This window comes from Canis aureus, chromosome 11 (assembly GCF_053574225.1).
Source record: "Canis aureus isolate CA01 chromosome 11, VMU_Caureus_v.1.0, whole genome shotgun sequence".
NCBI lineage: Eukaryota > Metazoa > Chordata > Mammalia > Carnivora > Canidae > Canis > Canis aureus.
Genome location: NC_135621.1, coordinates 67,961,365 through 67,986,388, shown reverse-complemented (window position 1 = coordinate 67,986,388; position 25,024 = coordinate 67,961,365). Strand labels below are relative to the sequence as shown.

The 25,024-nt window shown below is 42.3% G+C and overlaps 1 long non-coding RNA gene across 10 annotated transcripts in view; it reads right to left on the bottom strand.

The window, feature by feature from the left end:
• LOC144324288 (uncharacterized) overlaps positions 1-25,024 on the bottom strand; it is a 146,472-nt gene that overhangs the window by 30,277 nt on the left and 91,171 nt on the right. For 7 of the 10 annotated variants that reach the window (XR_013389808.1, XR_013389805.1, XR_013389806.1 and 4 more), the window contains exons 3-4: positions 24,610-24,837; positions 13,365-13,470 (exon numbers count right to left, since the gene is read on the bottom strand). This is a non-coding gene — a long non-coding RNA (uncharacterized LOC144324288). Of the gene's footprint in view, positions 1-13,364; positions 13,471-14,935; positions 15,029-19,139; positions 19,265-24,609; positions 24,838-25,024 lie in introns of all 10 variants that reach the window. The other 3 variants (XR_013389810.1, XR_013389809.1, XR_013389811.1) reach the window with 3 other exon arrangements.

Here is a 25,024-nt window from a genome sequence, read left to right as displayed (position 1 = left end):
GCAATTCACAAAGGGAAAGTGCAAACGGCCAATAAATGTAAAAATGTGCTACTTTTCCTAAAGATCAAAGATATGCAAATTAAATAATGAAATCCCATTTCCCATCTATTGCACTGGCAAACAATTTTTCAATTTTTCCATCTATTGTACTGGCAAAAAATTTCAGATGCAGTTACTGCATCTCTTATTGCAGTACAGAGAAATTGCATTCTCCTACACTGTAGAGGGAGTCTATACTAGCACTGCTTCACTAGAAAGCAATTGAGGAAAAAAAAGGGTTTTGTGAAAAATTAAATGACAAACTATTTAAATGATCTAAACATCCAATAAATGATCAGTTGACCAAATTATAGCAATTCTGGGTAATAGGATACCATGTTTCCTTAAGATTGATTTTATAGAAATCTGGGATCCCTGGGTGGCTCAGCGGTTTGGCGCCTGCCTTCGGCCCAGGGCATGATCCTGGAGTCCCGGGATCGAGTCCCGCGTCGGGCTCCCTGCATGGAGCCTGCTTCTCCCTCTGCCTGTGTCTCTGCCTCTTTCTCTCTCTGTCTCTCATGAATAAATAAATAAAATCTTTAAAAAAAAAAAAGATTGATTTTATAGAAATCTATTTGTTGAGATGGAAAATTGTTTGACACATGGCAAAAAATAAAAACATGAATAACATTTAGTGTCAGTGTGAGACTGGCCACAGTGTGACAAAGCTGGCTACCTGCCGCCAACCCCGGGGTCACACTCCTGATGGACCCAGGTCTTGAGGCTGAGCTGGCTTGCCTAAAAATTGGAAGTGGAGAGCAGTGTGTCAGCACAGTCATCACCTCCTGGAGCAATGATCATTAGTACTCCCTGGGCTGGCACAATCACCTTGGGTACAGACTTCACCAACAGCTTTTAGAGCCGTGCTGCAAGAGCAGTCTCCAAGCACAACCCCTACACACAAGGTCATCAAAGGGCTACTTGTAGCCTCCCATTGTGCTATCCACTGACATTTCACTGGAAGTTTATAAGCAATCAGACTGCGTATATCAATTAACCTTTAAAAAAAAAATCCGTTTTGGTATATAGGTCCTCTATTGCTTGGAGAGAAAATCTTCTTACCCTGGATTTTGGGGAATTTTTGAGCCCTTAAAGAGAGCAGAAAAAGTCCCCAGAGCCACTAGTGCCTGGCACATGGTTAGTGGCAGTAAACATTAGGTACATGAATGACTGAGGTGAAGTAACTAGGGCAGTCTGTGCCACATTCTAAACCTAACTTCTACGGAGGATATAAACTTATACTTGGTGTGATTTGGGGACCCCCGAACAGCACAATAAAGTTTTATATTTCTCCAAAATTCACATCTATCTAAAAGTGTCTCATATCCTGGCGCATATTTACTGAATTCAAATACAAGATGAGGCATTTCTTTGCACCCCAGAAATTAGCTTTCAGAAAAGAGAGTTAGAAGTAACTTATCCAAAAAATACATAGGAAATGTCAGTACCCATATTTTAACTCAGCTCTGAAACCAAAGATCAGATGAGTTTAGAAAACTTTCATGAGTGGTATTTGGGTTCCTACTTCACCTAAATTTATGGTGCTAACTATACAACTTGTCACTCATTACTACAGAATCTTTTCCTGTGTCATTTTACTATTTTACACGTGTTCCCAGCCCTACTCCTCAACTAGATTTAAAATTCTTGAAAGGTTCTTGCAGGAAAAGTCTTTCCTGCCCCTTTCCCATTCCTGCAGACCACACACACTCTGCTATCCCAGTACCTAACATAATGCTTTACACAAAGTAGGTACTAAATAGGTGCTTACAGAATAAATAAGTGCTAATAAAGATTTCTGTGATGTGCTTAAGAATCAGACCAAGTCCTATTCATCACTAAACAAATAAATTCTTCTTTGTGCAATAATGAGATGGGGGGGCACCTGGGTGGCTCAGTCGGTTAAGCATCTCTGTTTGGCTCAGGACTAATCCTAGGGTCCTAGGAGCAAGTCCCATGTCGGGCTCTCTGCTCAGTGAGGAGCCTGGTTCTCCCTCTCCTCCCTGCACGTGCTCTATCTCACTATCTCTGTCATGATGTCTGTTTTTCTCTCAAATAAATAAATAAAATTTTAATAATAAGATGGGGAAAATATTTTAAATCTAAAGACTGTAGAGAAATTGGAAGACAAACAGCAAACAGGAAAAAATGCTGCAGTGTAACAAAGGGTTAAAATCTTCATTTTATAAATAGCTCATACAAATCATTAAGAAACACACTAAGTTTCCAGTACATAAATAAACCAAAGGGCACAGCAAAAAACTCAAAAAAGAGGGATTAAAACTAATTTGCAAATGTAGAGAATTGCATATGCCTTTCAGTAATCAAATAAATGCAAATAAAGCTATAAAATGCCATTTGTGCATGTCTAATTTGCCTAATTTTAATTATTATTTCAATAGTAATGCCCAATGTTCATGAAGATGAGAAAAAACATACTGATAGCAACAGGATTTAAGAGCCTTATAAATTAACATGTGACCTTAGGCTCAGTAATTCTGCCCCTATAAGCCAATGCCAAAGAAATAATCCCAAATACAGAGGAGAAAGTATAGCTGGTAACCATGAAGGAGGACCTAGTGTCCAGGAATATAGACTTGTAAGTCAGATGTATCTGGATTCAAATCCTAGCTCTACCATTTCTTAGTTGGGTGACTGGGCAATATGCTAGCTTCTGTGAGACCTAATTTTCTATCTGTAAAATGGATATAATGATAGTGTCTAATCATAGAGTAGTTAAAGGAACTAAATGAAAGAATGTTTGTAACATGCTTAACAAGGTCAAGCATATACAAAAGGCTCCATAAATATTAACCAGTATTATTATTATTATGAGAAACAAAAAACTTTATGTACAATCATATTCATATGACAAAAAAGGAAAAAATCTGAATTTCCAGCTGTATGGGTAGAGTTAATTGAACAATGGCATAGCCATTCAAGGACATGGTATGCAACCTTTAATTTCATGATTGTGTTTGGACTGTAGAACTTTAAGATATATGTATTTATGAGAAGTATCCAATAACATGGAAAAATGCCCCCATAACCACCAAGATCTGTTTCAGAAACTTGGGATATAAAATAAGGTCACATCTCTTTTATTATTGAAATTAAATTGATGTAAGCCTCCATCTCACCACTAAATCTCCTTCTTCCCTCTCTGGGCTTTTTCTTCCTATTATAAGCCCATCAATGCCCAAGGGATCAGCTTGGGTTACTCTCACACTGTGGCCAGATCAGAGCTTTGCACAACCCACCCAACTCATTCAGAGCTCCATACTGAGTGCCTCAAAACAATATGATAAGGCACCAAAATTATTTGGAAAACAACAAAAATTAAATGAAAAATACTATCAGTATTTCCACCATGCAAAAAAATATATATATAATTTAACAATTAGTGTATTTCATTCCAGGATGTGAACAGATTCTTTTTGCCAAGTTATTATTGTACTGTATAAAAAAAAAAAGCTGGGGGATCCCTGGGTGGCTCAGCGGTTTAGTGCCGCCTTTGGCCCAGGGCGTGATCCTGGAGTCCCGGGATCAAGTCCCGCATCAGGCTCCCTACATGGAGCCTGCTTCTCCCTCTTCCTCTCTCTCTCTCTCTCTCTGTGTGTGTTTGTGTGTGTCTCATGAATAAATAAATAAAATATTTTTTAAAAAAAGCTATATCATCCAACCCTAGAAACAAGAGACAACTCCATCCTGCCAAGAAAGGATTTGCCCAACCAACTGTACCACGTTGAGCTTCCATGGATTCCCACAAAATCTGCAGCAATCTCACTCCTCAATCCTAATAGGCCCCAAGTGGCAAATGTACTGAAGAAACTAAAGAGTCTCTCTCCAGAGGCCCTGGATTGATAGCAGCACTGCCATTGTTGTGCCTTCCTGCACACTATCAGCAATCCTGCCTCTCTGGATAATACTTGCCACACAGGCATCTCTGTCATCCATGGCCCCATTGTATTTTTAAAACTAAATCTCTTAGATATGATGAGATGGAGTGAAGACATCACAGAAGGTATGTGTTCTTATTATTTGCTTAGAGGATACTTCATTAGTCTCCTTTGCAAAATTGAGAGAGCTGATACATGAATATCATAAAAATGGAAATAAAGTCATCTAATGGGGCAAAGAGCACTCTAAGAGATGTAGTCAGTTATTCCGTTACCTTCTGTCATGAGCAAATTTGGTTGTTCACAAGTATTAGGTTCTTTCTAGTCAACATGGGTAACATCCAATAGTTAGAGGTGGGTGTAGTCTATAGATGTCTTCCCTTGCCATGTGAGTAAAATGAAATTAAGTCTCAGACCAAAGTCTGCCACATATACAATTATTCATTTAGCAAGCAGGCCCCCAAACACTCACACAACCTAGTCTGCAAGCTTGAAGAAGCTTTCTGTCGTCACTGAAACTTTTAGGTTCACCAAAAGCAAACGTGACAATAATCTAGCAGCAGGTTTCAGCTGACTTTATAATTAGATTCATGAGACCTTATAATTCATGAGGCTGGGCACAGCACCATTTCAGAATGAAACCTCTGGCACCATCTTGAAAAGTACAGACTATGAACTAAATTCCTATGCCCCATTTATGTAAGGGTGGAGGGCCTTGCAATATTTCTGGCCGATCCATTGATCTTGAACACCACTACTTTCACCTGTGAAAAGTGACAAAATCTCCAGTATTGATTAGATAGAAAGAGAGCTGAAATAGGAGAGCCTGGGTGGCTCAGTTGGTTGTCTGACTCTTGATTTCAGCTCAGGTCATGATCTCAGGGTCCTGAGATCAAGCCCCACATCAGGCTCCAGCCTTAGCCAACAGTCTGTTTGAGATTCTTTCCCTCTGCCCCTCCCCGACTCCCCTGCTCATGCACACACACATTCTCTCTCTAAAATAAATAAATCCCGAAAAAAAAAAAGAAAAGATAACTGAAGTCTGCCTTTGTTGTGCAGGCTTCTGATTAGCAGCTTTCAAAACACTAACTACCTACGCCAGAAGTGTAAGCTCCCTCCTCCTAGGGTAACAGACTGTTCCTAGGATATAGACAAAAATAAGTTTTCTTACACATATCATATATACCAACATAAGGGTGTTTTTGCATGTGCACATGCACATAGAAGTAAATAGATAAACAGGTAGCTAAAGATACAGATATATAAAATCAGGGGTGCCTGGGTGGCTTAGTCGGTTAAGCGTCTGCCTTTGGCTCAGGTCATGATCCCAGGGAACTGGGATCAAGCCCCACATCAGGCTTCCTGCTCCTTGGAGAACCTGCTTCTTCCTCTCCCTCTGCCTGCTGCTCCCCCTGCTTGTGAGCTTGTGCACTCTCAGTCAAATGAAAAAATAGAATCTTAAAAAAAAAAAAAAAAAAAATAGGCTATCTGGGTCAAAGTATTTTAAAGTAAATTATAGGCAACATAATATTGCCCTCATATTAAAAACAAAAAGGCTTATAAAATCCAAATAAAAGAAGGAGGTAAGTGTGGGACACTTAAAGACTTCATTTCATTTTTAGGGATGAGTTTTAAAATCATTTCATTTGAAAGAAGCCTGAATACATTAGACACATAGGGAAATAATCTCACTATTAGTATAATCACTTACATCTGTCAAATGTGCCCTGATGTATAATATGCTTTCTCTTATTCCAGAGGATCCCAAAGAAACAAAACTTGAAGTTACAAAGGGAGGAGAAAGAGTATTATCATCCAGTGTTGAATCTTGTCAATAAATATATATATATTCAAACCACTCATAGGTCAAATGATTACCATCCTTTAGGATGGATGCTATAGAGGAGAGACAAGTTCAAGAGAAGGAGGAGCCCATGGCTGCTGGGAAAATCAAGGAACAGAATCTGAGGCATCACAAATGAGCTGGGTTTTGCAGAAGTTTGCCCGGGTGAGAATGTTCACTTTGGCTCCTTAGTCTGTCAAAGGACGAAGATGGAGCACCTGTCTCTCAAAGAAGTGAGAATTAAGAGGGACTATGTATTTAAATCCTGATACGGTATCCATATGCAGGAATCCATCTTACAAAGTCAGGAAGCAGGCTGTAAAGAGCTCTACACTAAGATTCAGAAGCCTTGAACCCAACCTCAGCTGGCTACCTTACCCTAGGATTAGTCTCTTTCTCTCCACTTGAGTCCTACTTGGTGAAACTGTTCTTTCTCCCACAAGGACCAAGAGGGATCAAAGATTGGAATTATGTTGAAGAGTTAAGCACTTTGCAAATACTAGGTATTATTTTCATCACAAACAGAAGATACTTAGTCCTGAGTCCAAATATGCTAGAAAGGAAAATTCAGGAGCCCAAATACGCTAGAAAGGAAAATTCAGGGGGTCAGGGTAGAAAGAAAGGAATCAACCTGTTCCTGTTCGGTGGCAGAAAATAAGAAAGCCTTCAAAGGCTAGGCCTTGACCTTCAAATCCCCCCCACCCTCTTTGGCAGGATGCTCTAGACTCTGATAATTGGGCCATGAAAGAACTAAGGCAGATCTAAATGTGTCCCTTGGAATCCAACACTGAATGGGGAGGGTCTCTAGCCATTGAAGGTCTGGCCTGAGGGTCACTCATCTCTCTCTCTTCCAGGTAAAAGAGAAAAAAGTCAGTTCTTGGTCTAGGGTGGCCTCTTCATTCTTTGCACAGAACCAGGAGTACTGATGAGAGCTTCCCAGTAAAGGTAAGAAGTCAAAGGTGATCCCCCATGCCACTTAGTCCCTTAATCCCCATTTTAAGCCCAATTTAAAAGTCTTCAAAGCGGATGTGTGATCAGAAGGAAAATGTCATTTAATTGAAAAGACTGCCTTTCAGGATCAGTTGGTGTTTCCCCCAAGGGGCAGCCATTTTAAAGCATCCTTCTCATGGGAGAGTCTCTTGTGCTTTAATGACAGCATCGCAAGTGTTGGCTCTGGGTTCTGGCAGGTACCAGGGGCCTGACTGGCCTTGAAGCTTATTTAAAATAAATAGATGCTTGAAAAGAAGAGACTGACTAAATCCCAACAAAGCATTTGAAATGGAATCCCCTTTAAGCTGGTCACCGATGGTGCATGAGTAACAAACCCTCATTTATTCGCAACATGAAGCCATTAACTGTTCACTCATGAAACAGGCGTTTATTGAGCACCTACTATGTGTTGGCACTAGAGTAGTCATTGAGTCACCAAAAGTGAATATGATGTGGCGATGGCTCTCAGAGAGTTCAAAACGTAGTAAGGAACTAGAGAAGTAAACAGAAGATAACAATGCCTCATTATGAAGGCTTCCAGGAGTGCGCAGAGGCCTGACCATCCCTTGGGCACACCGTAAGGGGCAGACCAGATTGCCTAGAGCAGTATGTCTTGAATTTCACTGTGCACACAAATCAGGAGTTCCTGTTAGATGCAAATTTCTGACTCAGTGGATCTGTGGTGGGACCTGAGAGTCAGCATTTCTCACAGGCTCTCAGGAGATGCTGAGGATGCTGCTGGTGCACAGACCACACTCTGAGCAGGAAAATCAGAGAGAATGCCAACAGGTGAGCCAAGTCTTGGAGAATGAATAGAAGTTAGCCAGGGTAACAGGAAGTTGGAGGTGGGAGGGGTCTCATGGCCCAGGTACAACCGTGAGGGGCTGGAGGGTTCAGGCAGGCCCAAGTGCTTTGGTTCGGCTTGAGTGGGAAGTGCAAGGCAAGGGTGGAGCAGAGGACAAGGAGAAAGGCACAGGGGCCCATGTATGTCCAGTTGTGACATTTGGACTTTATGGGAAAGACAATGAGGACCATTAAAAAATGTTTGAACTAGGAAGAGATATGACCAGATGGCATTAAAAAAACAGAACAGAACAAAAATCCCTCAATCAAAAATGTAGGAAATCGGGCATCTGGGTGGCTCAGTGGTTGAGCGTGTGCCTTCGGCTCAGGTCGTGATCCTGGGGTCCTGGGATTGAGTCCCACATCAGGCTCCCCATAGGGAGCTTGGTTCTTCCTCTACCTATGTCTCTGCCTCTCTCTGTGTGTCTCTTATGAATAAATAAAAATCTTAAAAAAAAAAAAACAAACAAACGTAGGACACAGACCAGCCAGGGTTACAAAAGAGAGAGAGAGAGAGAGATACCAGTAAAGAGGCCAAACGGAGAAATGGATGGAATCAGGAGGTATCAGTAGAGAACATCAACACGTATCATTTCTCCACAGCTTCAAAATAACCTTCCCAAGAGTTAATTTGCTTTGGTCAATGGCTTTTCCGCATCACCAACATAATTTTGAAACTTTTCTGTCTGGATTTCAAAACATGCTACCACCAGTTTGACCTTCATCTCTCCACTGGACGCCCCCCTCCCCCCACCCCCAGAAGTCAACCTGAATGCCCATTAGCTATCCTCCTACTAACCTTCAGGGCTGAGATTCACACCTTCCAGGCTCAGCCCCTCCACCATGCTTGCTTAGCTCTCACTGTCCAGCTCACCTAGAATGGCCTTGCTGCTCCTCTCCACCTGCCCACTTTCCACTGTTCTTCTCAGTCACTGGTAATCTTTCCCAGACTGCCACAGCCCTACTGGTCTGTGTACTGCCTGCTTTGTTCTGTTTGGCCTCAATCTCAGAGGGTCCTATGATTTTTTTTTAATGCCTTCTTTTATTTCCTTTTGCTTTTACAAAATAACTCATCCTTCAGAAGTGTATCTATAGCGTTTATGTACAGATTAAATAATAATAATAAAAGGAAACCTGCGCACCCTCCTTTTGGGTTCAGAAACAGACATTATCAAGCTATCTGAAGCTCCTGTATGCTTCTTCTTGGTGGTCTTGGTGTTATATTTTGTTTGTTTTATTTTTTTACTGTTGTGGCTAATCCTAACAACACAACATAACTAAGGAATAAGAGACATCCTCTATCTCTTTTGCCTCTTCCCCAGAAATTGTCATGATACTTTCTGTACTAAAAAATCTGGGCATGCAACCAGCCAGTATGAGCATTATTTGTGGGAAAATGACAGCAAGTAGTTTAAATCAATCCTGCTTGGAATAATCCAAAGCACAGAGTCATCAACCCCTTAGCATTTAGCAGACTATCCATCCACTAAGAAGACGGACCCTCAGTGAATATTTATTTAATTGAATTCTGGTTTTACTTCATCTAGTGGATATAGCATAGATTCTGATCAATGTCAGACATAAAACTACTGCACTAAGCAAATGATTTCCAAAGCAGGGCTCAATCCCCTCCCCCACAAGGCATGCATTTACACCCATTAGGGTATAGGAAGAAACATTACAGCTTCTATTTATACTTAGGTTTTTCTCAACCTTTTAAATGTTTTTATTTTGGATTTATATCTTATGACGGATATAATAGATAGCACGTATGTGTATATGCCGCATGTACTACATAGGATAACATACTACATGGTATAGCAGGTGCAGCGTGTAGCATAGCAGCATGTTGGAGCAGGGGGCCAAGGCACCATACTCACACCTAACCAGAATAGACAGCAGGATTATAAAGTGAAAAACCCAAAGTGGGTTCTTCCTGTGAGCTTCTAGGACTCATTCATTCATTCATTCATCCACCCAAAAACATATTTTATTGATCTCCTCATGTGTACCATGTTCTGTTGCCCAAATTGCATCAGACAGAGGCAACAAAGGTCACACCCTGTCCTGTCCTGCTGCCCATAGGGCTCCGGCTACTTCATGGCTCAAATAACTGGTGTATAAAACACTGAGTCGCTCAGAGTGAGCACATACACATCCAAATATGCACACGCCCCCCCTCCCCCCATGAGAGGATGAAGATGAAAGAAGTCAATCAGACCCCAGCTCCTAATCCTGACCACACCCAGCCTTCTCCACCAGCAAAGACAGGAACTACCTTCCTGACAGATGCCTAAGAGGAAGCTCTTGCCCCTCAAAAATGCCTCCACCCTACTCTAGGTGTATGAAACTATTCTAAGAAAAAGAAAGTCCTACAATTGATAAGGAATGTGATTTGATTTGATTTGATTTTTTAAAGATTATTTAAGAAAGAGAGCACGGGGGGAGGGGCAGAGGAAGAAGGGGAGAGAGTCTCAAGCAGATGCCATGCTGAGCATGGAGCCCAATGTGGAGCTCAATCTCAAGACCCTGAGATCATAACCTGAGTTGGACGCTTAACCAACAGGACACCGAAGGGCCCCAAGAACGTGATTTTAAATGCCCTTGCCAAGGAGTAAGGTAACCTATCAAGTTGGCACTGAGTTGTAAATGACTTGTATCCAACGCTCTCTAGAGAACCAGTTTTGCTGGAGGGAGAGACAGAAGAGAAATTAACACCCGAGAACCAGCCTGTGGTGCCCACAGGTGAGGTGAGAGGATCTTACCAAGCAAGCACAGGCTTAGAAAGAAGACACCAGGCCATACTGTGCTGGGACAGGAAAGTTTAACTTGCCAGTTTTGCCAGAGCTAATTGAGGTCCAGCACTCGCTCACTGGTCTCAAAACCTTAATTACTATAAAGAATGTTAGTTCCAAAAGGAAGCAAATGTCTAGGGGAGGCTAGATTGAGGCTTCCTGACCACTGGTCCAAAATCCCATCCAATGAGCTTTCAGCAAACCTGGAGACAGGCAAATAAGCAAAATGAGATTTAAAAACTCTCAGCCATGTTTTCCTATTGATACACTAGCTCGATTTTACATTCTAAATGTTTTGAACCACTTAGCTCCAGCTCTTCCTCTGGGTTTGGTTTTGGATTTGGTTATTTTTTGATGCATTTTTTTCTTTCCCCCTCTGGGATTTCAATGTAACATTCTTAGCACTTCTGAGTATTGCCAGAGGTGAGGAGGCAAGAGTGACAATTCTTGTCCATAATCCATCCCAGAGGTGAACCTAGGAACAACGCACTGTTGTTGTGCTAGATTAAGACAAAGAAAGAGACTTTGCTTATTCTGCAAGACTTGAGGTTTAAATGTCCTAAGACAACTTGGGGGAAAGATAGAAAGAACACCAGCTAAATGTACCTTCCTAATTCCCAAGAATAAGAAACTGAAACAGCCAAGGAGTTATATTGAACCCAGGCACAAATACAGTTGGCAGCACTCATCTGCAACTTATGGAGAGGTTATTAGCTCAATCGCCTGAGTTTCTATAAAGATGAGATTTCATTTTAAACAATTCTACTTCAAAATTACTGATATTAAAACTGTTCAATCCAAATCATGGGCTCCCTTTTAAATGTGTAGAGATATCATTTTAACACATTGACTTTTGAAAACAATTGCATATATAACATACTTATACACACACACACACACACACACATAATATACAGGTATACCTTGGAGATATTTTGGGTTTGGTTCCAGACCACCCCAATAAGGCAAATATTAAAATAAAGCAAATCAAATGAATTTTTTGGTTTCCCAGTGCATATAAAAGTATGTTTACACTATACTGTAGCCTATCAAGTGTGCAATAACACTATGTCTAACAAAACACAACGTATATAACTTCAATTTTAAAATACCATTTTACTGGGGTGTCTGGGTAGGGCAAGTGGTGATCACTTACTCTTGATTTCAGCTCACGTCGTGATCTCAGGGTCGTGAGATCAAGCTCTATGCTCAGTACAGTCTGCTTGAGACTCTCTCCTTCTCTCTCTATCCTTCCCCCTCCCCTCCTCTGTTTCTCAAATAAATAAATCTTTAAAAATAAAATAAAATACTGTATTACTAAAAATGCTAGCCATCATCTGAGCTTTCAGCAAGTCATAATCTTGCGGGTGGAGGGTTTTGCATTAATACTGATGGCTGCTGGCTGATATGGGAGGGTGGTGGTTGCTGAAAATTTAGGTGGCTGTGGCAATTTCTTAAAATAAGACAATAAAATGTGCTGCATCCGTGGACTCCTCCTTCCACAAATGCTTCCTCTGTAGCACGTGATGCCCTTTGAGAGCATCTTATGTGCAATTGAACTTCTTTCAAAATTGGAGTCCGTCTTCTCAAACCCTGCTGCCGTTTTATCAGTTCAGTTTATGTAATGTTCCAAAACCGTCATTGTCATTTTGAAAGGAATCTTTTTTTTCCCCCTGAGGTGTAGGTCTTAACAGTGGGCTTAAGATATTCACTAAACCACGGTGCAAACAGATGTGCTTTCATCCAGGCCTTGCTGTTTCATTCCTAGAGCACACGCAGAGTAGATTTAGAATAATTCTTAGGGGCTCTAGGACTTAGAGGATGGCAGATGAGCATTGGCTTCAGCTTAAAGTCAGCAGCTGCATCAGGCCCTAACAGGAGAGTCAGCCTGCCCTCAAAGCTTTGAAGCCAGGCATTGACTTCTCCTCTCTAGCTATGAAGTTTCTGGATGGCATTTTCCTCTGATAAAAAGCTATTTCGTCTACATTGAAAAATCTGTTGTTTCGTGTGGCCACCTCCATGAATGATCTTAGCTAGACCTTCTGGATAACTTGCTGCTTCACCTTGCACTTTTCGTGTGTGGAGACAGCTTCTTCTATCTCATGAACCAATTCTGCTAGTTTCAAACTTCTGCAGCTTCCTCACCTCTCTGAGCCTTCATAAAATTGAAGAGTTAGGACCTTGCTCTGGATCAGGTTTTGGCTTATGGGAATGTTGTGGCTGATTTGATCATCCATCCAGCCCACTAAGACTTTCTCCACATCAACAATAAGGCTGTTTCACTTTCCTACCATTTGTGTGTTCACTATAATGACACTTTTAATTTCCCTCAAGAACTTTTCCTTTGCATTCATAACTTGGCTAACTGGCATCAGAGGCCTAGCTTTTGGCCTATTTCTGCTTTGGACAGGCCTTCCCCACTAAACTTAATCATTTTTAGCTTTTGATTTAAAGTGAGAGACATGCGACTCTTCTTTTCACTCAAACATTTAGAGGCCATTGTAGGGTTACTAATTGTCCTATTTTCAAAATTGTTGTGTCTCAGGGAATAGAGAGACCCAAGGAGATGGCAAGGGGATGTGGGGGTGGGGGGAACAGGGAATGGCTGGTTGGTGGACCTATCAGAATACGCACCTTTATTGGGATCCCTGGGTGGCTCAGCAGTTGAGTGTCTGCCTTCAGCTCAGGGTATGACCCTGGAGTCCCAGGATCGAGTCCCACATCGGGCTCCCTGCATGGAGCCTGCTTCTCCCTCTGCCTGCATCTCTGCCTCTCTCTCTGTGTCCCTCGTGAATAAATAAAATCTTTAAAAGAATACACCCCCTTATTAAGATCACTATCTTATGTGGGTGCAATCCGTGCTACCCCAAAACAATGACAATACTTAACATTATAGATCACCGTATCAAATATAATAATAATGAAAAAGTCTGAAGCAGGGTGAGCATTACCAACCTGTGACATGGAGACACACTGTGGGGCAAATGGCACCAAACAGACTTGCTGGACACAGAGTTCACTGAGTTTACCACAAACCTTCACTTTGTAAAAAATCCAGTATCTGCAAAGCACAATAAAATGAGGTATGTCTGCGTGTATAAAATACCAGTTTGTTAGGACTGTCATAACAAACTGCCATAGACTGGGTGGCTTCAAAAACAGAAATCTGTAGGGCGCCTGGGTGGCTCAGTCAGTTACACGTCTGACATCGTTCATTCAGGTCATGATCTTGGAGTCCCAAGATGGAGCCCCACACTGGGCTCCCCTATGAATGTGGAGTCTGCTTCCCCTCTCCCTCTGACCTTCCCTCTGTCCCTCCCTCTGCCCTTCCCCCTGCTTGTCCTCTGTGTGTCTCTCTCAAATGAATAAATAAAATCTTTAAAAAAAAACAAAAACAGAAATTTATTTCCTCATAGTTTTGGAGGCTTGAAGTCTGAGACTCAGGTATCAGCAGAACTGGTTTCTTCCAGGGCCTCTCTCCTTGGCTTGTAGATGGCCATCTCCTCCCTATGTCTCCATAGGTCCTTCCCTCTGTGTGTGCATCTGTGTGCACATTTCCTCTTCTTATAAGGATACCAGTCATATTGGATTAGGGCCTACCCATATGATCTCATTTACCTCTTTAAAGACCCAACTCCATACACATTCTGAGTTACTAAGGTTAGGTCTCAATATATAAATATTAGAGAGACACAAATTGTGCGTATATACATATAATGTTAATATGTTAGCCATATATATATACACATATATATGTTACATAATTAACATTATATAATATATAAATAACATTATATATATTACATATATAATCATATATAAGGCCTGCACATAGTGTACTGTGCCCAGATAACAAGCATCTTTGCCTTAATTGTCACAGAGATTCCTATAAAACCAGAATGTGATGCATGTGGCTGTGTTCCTAGTCAAATTCTAGTACATTCTTAACAGAAGTGATGAGGGTCTGTAGATTATAACTTTAACTTAGATTCATATAAAGGATAACACACATACAGCATTAGGATAATTTCCCTCAAAGGAACAGCTACTCTTTAATTCCGAACATTTTAAGACATCCAGAATCACTTTCCCTAAGCAATTATGATTTTACAAAATGCTGTCAAGACTATCGCAAAGTTTTACTGCCCAGACAGAGCTAAATGCCTGGAGCTTTCGGTGGTGATTTATTATTTACTCTGGAGGTAAGTTGCTAAGCAAGATTTATTCGGTAAGAACAGAGCCATCCGTAACAGTACAATATATGTTTGACTGTGAGGGGGATTTTTTTTTTCACCCTTTCTCAAGAGAGTTTGTTCTCTACAATCAGAAAAAATATATCTGTATATATAAGTTTTTATCCTTTTGTGAAATCGAGAGCACCAATATGCATTTGACAAACCAGTGTAGCTTCAAATGTTCTCGTGTGACCTTTAGCTCTGAGAAATTTTCAGTACATTTTCATAATAAAAACAGTAGGAAAACAGTATCAAAGTCCATTGATAGAATCCAATGGGCACCTGCCTTACCTGTACAGGGCTTCCCCCCCCCCCCCCCCCGTTGCTCCATTGCACTACAGTGGCCTCATCCACACATCCGTATCATCTCAGAGACTCAGATTCCTAAGAAAAAGAGAGCAGTAATCATGCATATTTGCCAACTTTGGTTTTCAGAATTGGTAACGAGTCCAGAGACCAACTGCCGGCCTACTTTTGCCCCCTAGTGGTCGTAACGTCTTGTTGCTTTCTGCAAAAGGAGCCTGGAGAGCTGGGAGCCCTGACAGTGGCCGGGGGTCTGTCCCCCCAACTCTAGCAGCTGTTCCCCAAGACACCCACTGCCCGCCAGACGCCCTTTCACCAGGTACCGAGAAGGGAGGTGATAAACTCACTCACCTTAAGGTGACTGGGACTAAAATCTCTCCTTCTGCCCAGACTGTCTGCATTTTAACAAAGGCACTGAAGTGGGAAGGCAATGCTGCTTAACTCAAAAGAAGAAAAAAAAAAAAAAAGAAAAAAAAAACTCTTGCTGGAAATTTAGGCTTAGGGAAAAAGGAGTTTTGTCTAACGGTTCTGGGCTTTGCTCTTTTTATTTTTTGGAGGCGCACCTTTGAAAAGTCACTCGATGCCTCCATTTTTTACTTTTTTTTTTTAAAAAAAGATTTATTTGAAAGAGAGTTCATGCAAGTGTGTGCATGGGGGGGAGGGGCAGAGGGAGAGAGACTCTCCAGCAGACTCCCCACCCTCCCTGCTGAGCCAGGGGCCTGACCCCGGGCTCCATCTGGGGACTCCAAGATCACAACCTGAGCAAAAACCAAGAGTCCAATGCTTAACTGACTGAACCACCCAGGCACCCCTCAACACCACAGTTTCTTTGACAAATCATTGCCCCTGCTATCATCGGTGGGGGGCAGGGGAGATCAATAGAGAGCCCAGGAAAATGCTCCATTTCCCAGACTTCTCACCATCCTCAGCTGCTCCAACCCCTGTGCCCGGCTGGAAGGTGTGGCTCTGGGGCAACCACCGTGTCCAACAGGGCAAATCACCCTGCAGACATGAAGTGGGTGGAAACATGAGCGAGGAATGTTCTGGTCAGGCTCCAATCACCCTCCCCGCAGCTGCTAACAGGACTCCCTGCTGCAGTTCTTCAGCAGGTCAGGGAGTCTTCAGGCAGGTAGCCAATCCCCAAGATGGCTTTTGCTCAGGAGAGGCAGGGTTAAGCAAAGGGAGTCAGACCAGGCGGCAGGCTCTGGGAAGGTGGGGAGGCCCCAAGCAGAGTTTCTGAACTCCGGCTTGGGTAGGTCATTAATCAAGCCCCTCCCAGGTGTTCAGAATTGCTGTCTTCCTCATTACGAGTACCAGCAGAAGGTGGCCCCTACCACTGGGGCCCACGTCCACGCTAGACAGAACCACAAAGAAAATGGAAAGAATGCAGGGAGTGAGGGCTGTTCCGTGTTGGAGTACCAGCAGAAGGTGGCCCCTACCACTGGGGCCCACGTCCACGCTAGACAGAACCACAAAGAAAATGGAAAGAATGCAGGGAGTGAGGGCTGTTCCGTGTTGCTGGTACAACTTGCTGAGAAGCTATAGGGTCCCCACACACACACCCCAACCCACCATCACCAGCTCCCAAAGACCTGGGAGTGCATGGAGGCAGAAGCTGGGCTGGTGTGGCTGGTGGCTAGAGTCAGGGCGCTGATTGCAGTGCACAGTTCCATCTGCATGTGGGAACGAGATATGAACAGAATCTGGACTCAGACAAACCCGAGTTTGAATCCCAGCTCTGCAGCTGGCTAGCTGTGTGCAAACTTTGACAACTTCTACTCCTTCCTTTAGTAGTCAGCTCAGAGAAGCGACACCCTTTCAACCACAAATTAGGTCAGGTCCCTATTTGTGAATCTCACAATCCCTTAAAACTTTTATTCATAACACGTATCACCGTTTGTAATTTTACCATTTATATGTTGAGCAATTTGTCTAATTTCTCTTTTCCCTACTGTATTCTAAACTCAGAGAAGACAGTGACCACGTCTCCTTCAGGCACCGTCTTTTCCCAGGGACTAGAACGTAGAACGTACTCAAAGATTTAAGAAGTGAATGAATTACACTCAGCCTTTGTCATCTATACAATGGGTTGATAGTACTTCCTTATAGGTTTATTGTGATGATTTGACGAAAGAGCGGTTTTGTGAAAATTGTACCCTGTGTCTGACACAGACGAGGTGCTCAAAAAGGGGCCGTGCCCCTGCCACTATTCCACTGGGGACCCACCTAGGAGGATGGTTGTCCCTGACCACCAGAGGTGCCACTGAGCAGGGAAATTAGCCAAAATAGGAAACCAGAGACCTGAATCATCCACAAATTCTATCACAAGTCCCTGAATAATCAAAACTAGTTGGCACATTACAATTCATCGCCTCTTCTCTCTAGGTGTCCCTTGATGGCAGGAAAAGTTATCTCCAGCTTCACTTTCCTTTCCATCCCAGATAGAGAGTAGCCAGAGGGACTGTAAATCCATTCCTAACATTTTCAGTTGTTTGAGTTATGTTCTACCAGAATTAAGAAGGTGACTTTAAAAACATGAAGGAGAAATAAAGGTTGCACTTCCCAGAGCAGAGTACAGGTGTAAAATGAAACTGAACTTTTAATATGAAACTGCTCTGGAGGAGAAAGGACTAAGAATATTTTTATAGAACACTTGCATTGTGGGTAATTTTTTTAAATCCAGGGTTCAACTTGCATGACCCTGAGGCATAAGTCTACCACTTAATGACATTTATAACTCTGTAACAATACGTTTTGTATAAATTACTGCTGAGGCTTAACATTTCTGATTATGATATATAGAATAAAGTGATGTCATAAAGGCGAAGTTTGTAAGTTACGATCTGTCCTGTTGCTTTAAATAAGAGGATTTCTGGAGACAATTGCCTTGATGAATATAAACTCAAATGAACCTTGAATCTCTTCAATTATTCTTATTTAGAATTCATTTTCCTTTGAACTTTCATTTAACTCAAAGCACAATCGTTCCATTATAAATCAAATGCGAGCTTGTCTTTCCTGCAATAACAAGTATGCTTTAAATAATGAAGCAACACCTATGATCATAAAAGATAATGTTTCAATGCACCAAAATACAAAAGGTAAAGAGATTTATTATCTCAGTTCAGCAACGATGAGTTGAATATTTTTGTAGCAACAGACATCTCTATTCCAGACAACACTTTTTATTTGACTCTTTAGTGGATTTCCTTTCCCAGAAGACTGGGGTGCATTATTATCAATGAGAAAAATGGAAGATTCAACACACACAATGCTATTGGTGGCTGAGAAGCTCAGATCTCTCCTTGCTTAGTTTCCCTAGTAGGCTAATGGATAGAAATATCTCTCAACTTCCCTCTTTTCCACCACGAAAGGGATGGGCTGAATCATCCTACATTCCTCCCGAGCTCTAAAGACTAAAACTACATATGCCTTTCCTCTTGCACAGAATTATGGTGAGGAACAACCAAGTTAACGGATGTGAATATACTTTAGAAGGTATAAAAGTGCCATACATAGTACCTGATGGTTTTCACTCCATGTTTCATAAATACCTTTACATATCCATTATACGAACTATGCTATCCAAAATAAAACAGAAAAACTCCAGAGCATCTCCAGGCTGTTACAGATGAAACAGTGTGATAAAAAGAGTCTTCCGGGGTCCCATAATAAATTCCTTTGGGTGGAATCGATGTCTCGCCTAATAATAGGTCAAGTGGCAGGACTACGAAGAGCCTACTTTCCCGTTGAAAATCTCACCAGCAAGCAGGACACAGAACTAAGCAGGTAGGCTGGGCAGTTGGAAAGCTCTCTTCCTGTTATCTCTTTATGCATTCCATCTTCAAAGCATTGTGACCTGTCTTCAATACACCCTCGGGTGTGGGATTTACATTTTTAATATTGGCATTTATGACGTGGTGCTTCTTCCCGGTTAATTGGTATCAGAGCAAAATGTTTGCCTCTCTCCTCAAATAAATCTCTTCAAGAGCTTCAATCACACATTCTTTTGTTCTATCCCTCATTTGAAACGGGCTCTATAAAGCCGCCAGACCACAGTACATAATCTTTTGCCTCTCACATTTTTAAATCTGGGGGTTTATGCTTTAATGGCTTTGATGTGCTTACTATTCAGCCTGTTACTTAAACCACGTTCCTCCCCATCCAACACCCGGCTCTCCCTCAGACTTACAAGCCTGTACCCTCTGAGGCTGAAAGGATTTATTTATCATCCAGAACGTTTCCATAATTTTGGAAACATATGTTTTGAAATTGCATTCCAATATCTCATACTATGTTCTTTGTCTTGCATCTGTTCTGTAAAAACAAACAAAACACACATAATTATATTCCAATGACTGCAAAGGCTACGTTTTCCACAAGAGTTGGTTCTTCCACAAACAGTAAGTCACACAACAAAGGCACTTACATACCCCGTGGATGTCATCTGAATCACATTCTTGTGTTAATTAGAGCTAACCACTGATAATCGTGAACTTCTACAACTGAGAGACCCTGACTCCTTTCCAAAATTATTCCAATTTTACAGGATAATCTCGGTACTGAAAATTAGCTATTGTTGAAAGCCAAAGTCTTGACATACTACTCAACCTGGCATAGACAACAACTCAGGAATCTTTCATACTCCTAGTGTATGACTTGCATTAAATACTCTTTAAAAAATTCGCTTTTCTCCCTGTAATAGCTTAGTGGAAAGATAATCAGTCAATGCACAACGAAAAAGACCCCTCCTCACCCTGCCCACTAAAATAGATAAATAAATACACAAACCTCAATGAAACATAGGGAAATAACTGACCAAAACAAATTTCTTTTTCATATAACTATTCCACCACATACCAGCTCCCTCTTGCCTAAGTCTTTCATGTCACACATTCTCACACACACACATACACACAGGCACCATTTAAAACCCAATCATTAAAAAATAATAATAAATAAATAAATAAATAAAACCCAATAATTTTGCATATACTGTGTTTTACTAAAATATCTGATGTCAAAATTAGGTAAATTTGCATTGAAACATTCAAAAAGCCACTCAAATCAAGAAGTACTTTTCAGCCTACCTCTTAAAAATAAAATGTCACCATGGAAATGGTCTGCTCCCCTTAGGTTGCTGGCCTTGTTACCCATGATCCTTATATTCTTAGGTAATAAAATCAATTTTGGAACTGAGAAGAAAGATAGGCCTTGATGCCTACAGTGGTGCGCTGGTAGATATATTTAGCAACCAGCTTCCAGTGAGTAAGAAAGCCTCTGACTTGTAGCTAATTTCTGTGATATAAATGCCTCCGTGGTGGCCAGTTTCCAGCTACCAGTGTGATGCTGCTAATGGGCAGAGCAGAGAGTATCTGCACCATTGGCTCTTGTAAGGTGGTACAAGCTGGCTCCACCATCTCATGCCTATGACTCTTCTTGGAAGTTTAAAAATGGTCCCAGCACCTTTGACATCTAGCAGCAGCTCTACAGGTCATTCTTAATGTTTGCTCTCAACCAGTCTGTTTCTACGATGGTTTTCAGACATCACTGCCAATGTCCTGGGCTAAAAAGCACTTTATACCCATAAATCACGGGTGGAGCAGCCAGTAGTATTACCACATTCACTCAATATATAACATAACCCAGAGACACCCTGGCCCCCATGTGACCCACTCTCAACATAAAGTTATATTTGAAGGAAACACAAAGAAGATTCCAGAAGCCTTGAAAAACAGTATCATCATCATTGCGTTTTCTTATGAAAGTTTGGTGCCGGTGCTGCTTCACCCAGAAATCTTCCCAATCAACCCTCCTTACACATCTCATTCTGTCTCTAGAGTCTTAGTTATGTTAAAGGCTGCAAACACACACCTGCTCCTCTCTCCCACCATCTCCCTTGCTCCCCTTGTACATGCACACATGCGTGTGGGTACACACAGGCACAGATCCTACATAGTGCCCCTCATTCAAGCCACACAACCCTTATGTCTGTGCCACGCTCCGCTACCTATGACTGCCCCAACAGTCACAGCACCCTGGGAAGCTTAGTTCTTCTCTTGGTCATACCGCTTTTCTCCAATTCCCGTGGATGATATTCTCTATTTCACTGCAGTAACATGAAGGTCGTTGTCAATGTGGTTCCTGTGGCACCACGATAATAAAAATAATACAGAACACCGACTCGTTCCCACGCTACCCCAGGCAGTAAGCTGAGCACCTGATACATAGAGAGGCTTGTTGAAGTCATGGAGCCAGGAGTCAAGGCAGGCAAGGTGGCACAAGAACCCATCATTCTCCACCACCATACTCTACCAGTTCTTAGATCCATCTGAAGAAAAGCTACTGCGGGATCTTGGCCAAGTCACACTTGCTGTGCCTCAGTTTACTCATCTGTAAAATGGGGCTGATAGGAGGCCCTACCTCACAGGGTCTAGAGGAGAATTCTGAGTTAACATACATACACTGCGTAGAAGGGTGCCTGGCACTTAAGAGCTATTATGCTAGCTAAGTGCAACTACTAAGTGTTAACCAGGACAAACTGGCTCCTCACAGCCTGTAGAGTCCCATGACTTTTACACGTCTTCTGTTAGAGTCCTAAGGGTTGACAAATGTTTTCTGTAAAGGGTCAGACAGTAAATATTTCAGGCTTTGCAAGTCACATACAGTCTCTCTGTCACATAATCTTCTTAGGATTAAGTCCTTCAAAATGTAAAAACCATTTGTAGTTTATGGATGAAAACAGACCACAGGCTGGATGTTGTCCTATGTACATAGTTTGCTGATCCTGGGCTAGACAGAGAGAGAGAGAGAGAAAGAGAGAGAGAGAGAGAGAGCCCTGTTTTAAATACCATATTTTTTTTTATATATAAGCAAATATATGAACTCTGAAAAAGACACACGTATAACAATCACACATTCCCTCAGCAAATGTTCACTCGTCCCTTATGTGCAAGGTGCCATTCTGGATGCTGAAGCCACAAGGATGGAGATGTGCACCCTTGACCTTTGGGATTCTCATAGCCCAATGGCAAGATAATCCCAGCATAACGTGTACTGAAGTCTTGAATAAAGGAGGAAGGGATCTGGTCTGGTTAGGGCAAGTAAAGGGTTAAAAAAGAAAAGGACCCTTGAGCTATACCTTGAAGAGGCAAGGAATTCACTTGGCAGACAGAAGTATAAGAGAGCAAGGAGATTGCAGTTTCTAGTATCAGAGAAGGCCCGTGAGGTCCATGAGAGGCAGATCAGGGAGGGAGGGAGGGCCTAGTCAGCCCGCTAAGGCACTGGGACTTCATCCTCTAGGCCTCTGGTTTTCAGACTCTGTAACACACAAGTTTGTCTTCAGACAAAATCTAATCTAGAGTCCTGTGTGCAAAACGACCCTGGTTGAAGCTGGGTGGTAAATCCCAAGCACTTCCCTCCTGCTGGACTTCACCACAGGCAGCTCAGGGCAGCCTCCCAGCCTCCTGGCAGCACAGCTGGAAATCCACAGCTCCTGGCAACAGGCAGCAGGCTCGGGGGCCTGGGAAGTCCTGCTGTAGTGACTCCATGCAAATTCTTCTGAAGTCAATAAAATTCCATGTATCTATTTTTATCTTGAACAGACATCCTGTTCTTCCCCAGCACCGCTGCCTTTGCTGGTTGCAGGCTGGCCCCCACGCGGTTTAACACTTCATTAGGTAGCATCTTGTGTGGTTATCTAATTGCTTTTTGAGCATCTAGATGAACTGGCCAAACGGCAGGAAGTGCAACTTGCTTCTCTTGTATCCCCCTCAACAAGCCGCGTGGGGCGAGGAGGTGCGATTGAAGTGAAGGGCTCCTCCACCCTAAGATTCTAAGACTCCCCACAGGAGGACAGTATTTTCAAACAGAATAAGCGCAGTAACATGAGGAAACATCTCCCAAGGCAGGCATTAAGTTAGTGCAAGTGGAGTATCTAGTGGGGAGGGATTTGTGTGTCTCAGGACTGAAGGTTGGGTAGATCAGATACTTGAGTTCCCGAAAGAGCATTGCTTTGCGTCCTTACACAACCCCTCTCCCCTCACGTTTTTGTAATTCCTTTTCATCTCTATTCCCCAGCCCAATCCCCCTCCCTATAGCAGATAACCATGCTATTGTCTTTATATATATGTGTGTGTGTGTGTGTGTTCTTTGTTGTATAGTGTGCATATATATCTTAATACACAGAAATAGTATGTTCTCGTGGTTTAGATATCATCCCATCTCTTCCTTTTTCACCCAGCATGTTTTTAATATCTACCCATATTGACAAGCAAGCCTCTATCCACTTCTGAATGCTGCAGACTGTGCATAGTCTGTACCCACCATATTGTCCATATCCAGCCTGCCAGGAGGGACAACTAGAATGCTTCTGACTCCTCCACCCCAAACAGTGCTGTGGTGAACATTCACAAGCTCCCACTCTTTACAAATCTGCTTATATGCCCAGGAGCAGGCAAGTAAGTCACATGGCATGAGTATAAGTACTGCCAGGGGCCTCTCCAGAGAAGCCGCACCAGTCCCCCCTCACACCAGCCAGGCCTGGGGGTCTCTGCAGCTCGCATCCCTACCACCACTGAGCAAGATTCAGTGTTACAGATGGAAATGTGTCCCCCCAAAATGATACACTGAAGTTCTATCCTCTAGAATGGCTCAGAATGTGGCCATATGTGGAAATAGGATCCTTGCAGATGCAATTAAGTTAAATACGATCATTAGGATGGGCCTTAATCCAATATGACTGGAGTCTTTACAAAAAGGGAACATTGGACGCAGAGGCAGACACCCAGAGGAAGATAGTATGAAGACAAGGAGAACACCATGTGGAGAAGAAGGCAGAGATTGGAGCGATCCATCTACAAACCAAGGAATCTCAGAGAGGGTCAGCAAACCACCAGAAGCCAGGAAAAGGGGATGGAACACATTCTTCTTCACACTCTCAAAAGGAACCAACCCTACCAATGCCTTGATGTTGAACTTCCAGCTTCCAGGACTACAAAACAATACATTCCTGTCACTTAAGCTACCTAATTTTTGGTATTTTGTTATAGCAGCCAGAGGACACTACTAATACACTCAGCTTTCCAGGGTCTGCCAGTGTGGTGGGTATAACATAATATCGGGTTATTTTTATTTTTGTTTCTCTGATCACTAGTGACTTCAAACATTTTCTTCACATGCTTTTAGTCATACGGGCTTCCTTGGAAACTGCCCATGTCTATCCTTTGGCCCACTTTTTTATAGAGATTGCTCTCTTTTTTCTTGTTGATTTATAATAGCTCCTTGTAAATTCTCAATATGAGTCCCTTAGCGTCTGATACTTTACAAACATTCTCTTCTCCAACTATCATTGGTCTGTTAACTCTATCCTCACTGGGTAAGTGCTAACTAATTAGTAACAGGACAGAATTACTTAATTTCTCTTTAATCAAATTCATCAATTTTTCAACTGTGACTTGTGCAGTTGGGGTTTCACTTAATAAATACTGCCCTACTCCTACGTTACAAAGATATTCTCCCACAAAATGTTCTACAGACTGCATCGTGTCACCTGTAACACGTAGAGTCTATATCTGCATGTGGTGTGAGCCAGAGGGCTGTTTGAAAAAAAACTCTGAACAACAAGACATCCCAAAATGTAGCGGCTTTAAACAAGAACAAACCTCTATGTTGCTCACATGCCTGCACTGTAGGTAGGGATCAGCAAGGATGGTTCATCTTTGTGCCACGGAGCGTCAGCTGAGATGGCCTGCCTGAGGCTCCCTTCTGGCGGCAAGTCCGTGCGGGCTGTCCACTGGACGTTCCGCTAAGGCTGAGGGCTGGGGTCACAGCTCCTTTCTACTTGCACCTTGCTTGTCACAGGCCGTTTGGACTTTCTCACATTCTGATGGCTGAGTTCCAAGGAGAAAAAAAAAAAAAAAAAACAAAGGCAATGACTGTACCACTTTGTATAACCATAACCTAGCTTCAGAAATCACTTAGCATTACTTCCACAGTAGTTGAAACTTGCCCAGAATTAAGGAGAAGGAACCCTACACCCCACCTCTCAATGGGGAATGTGTCAAAGCTACACTGTAA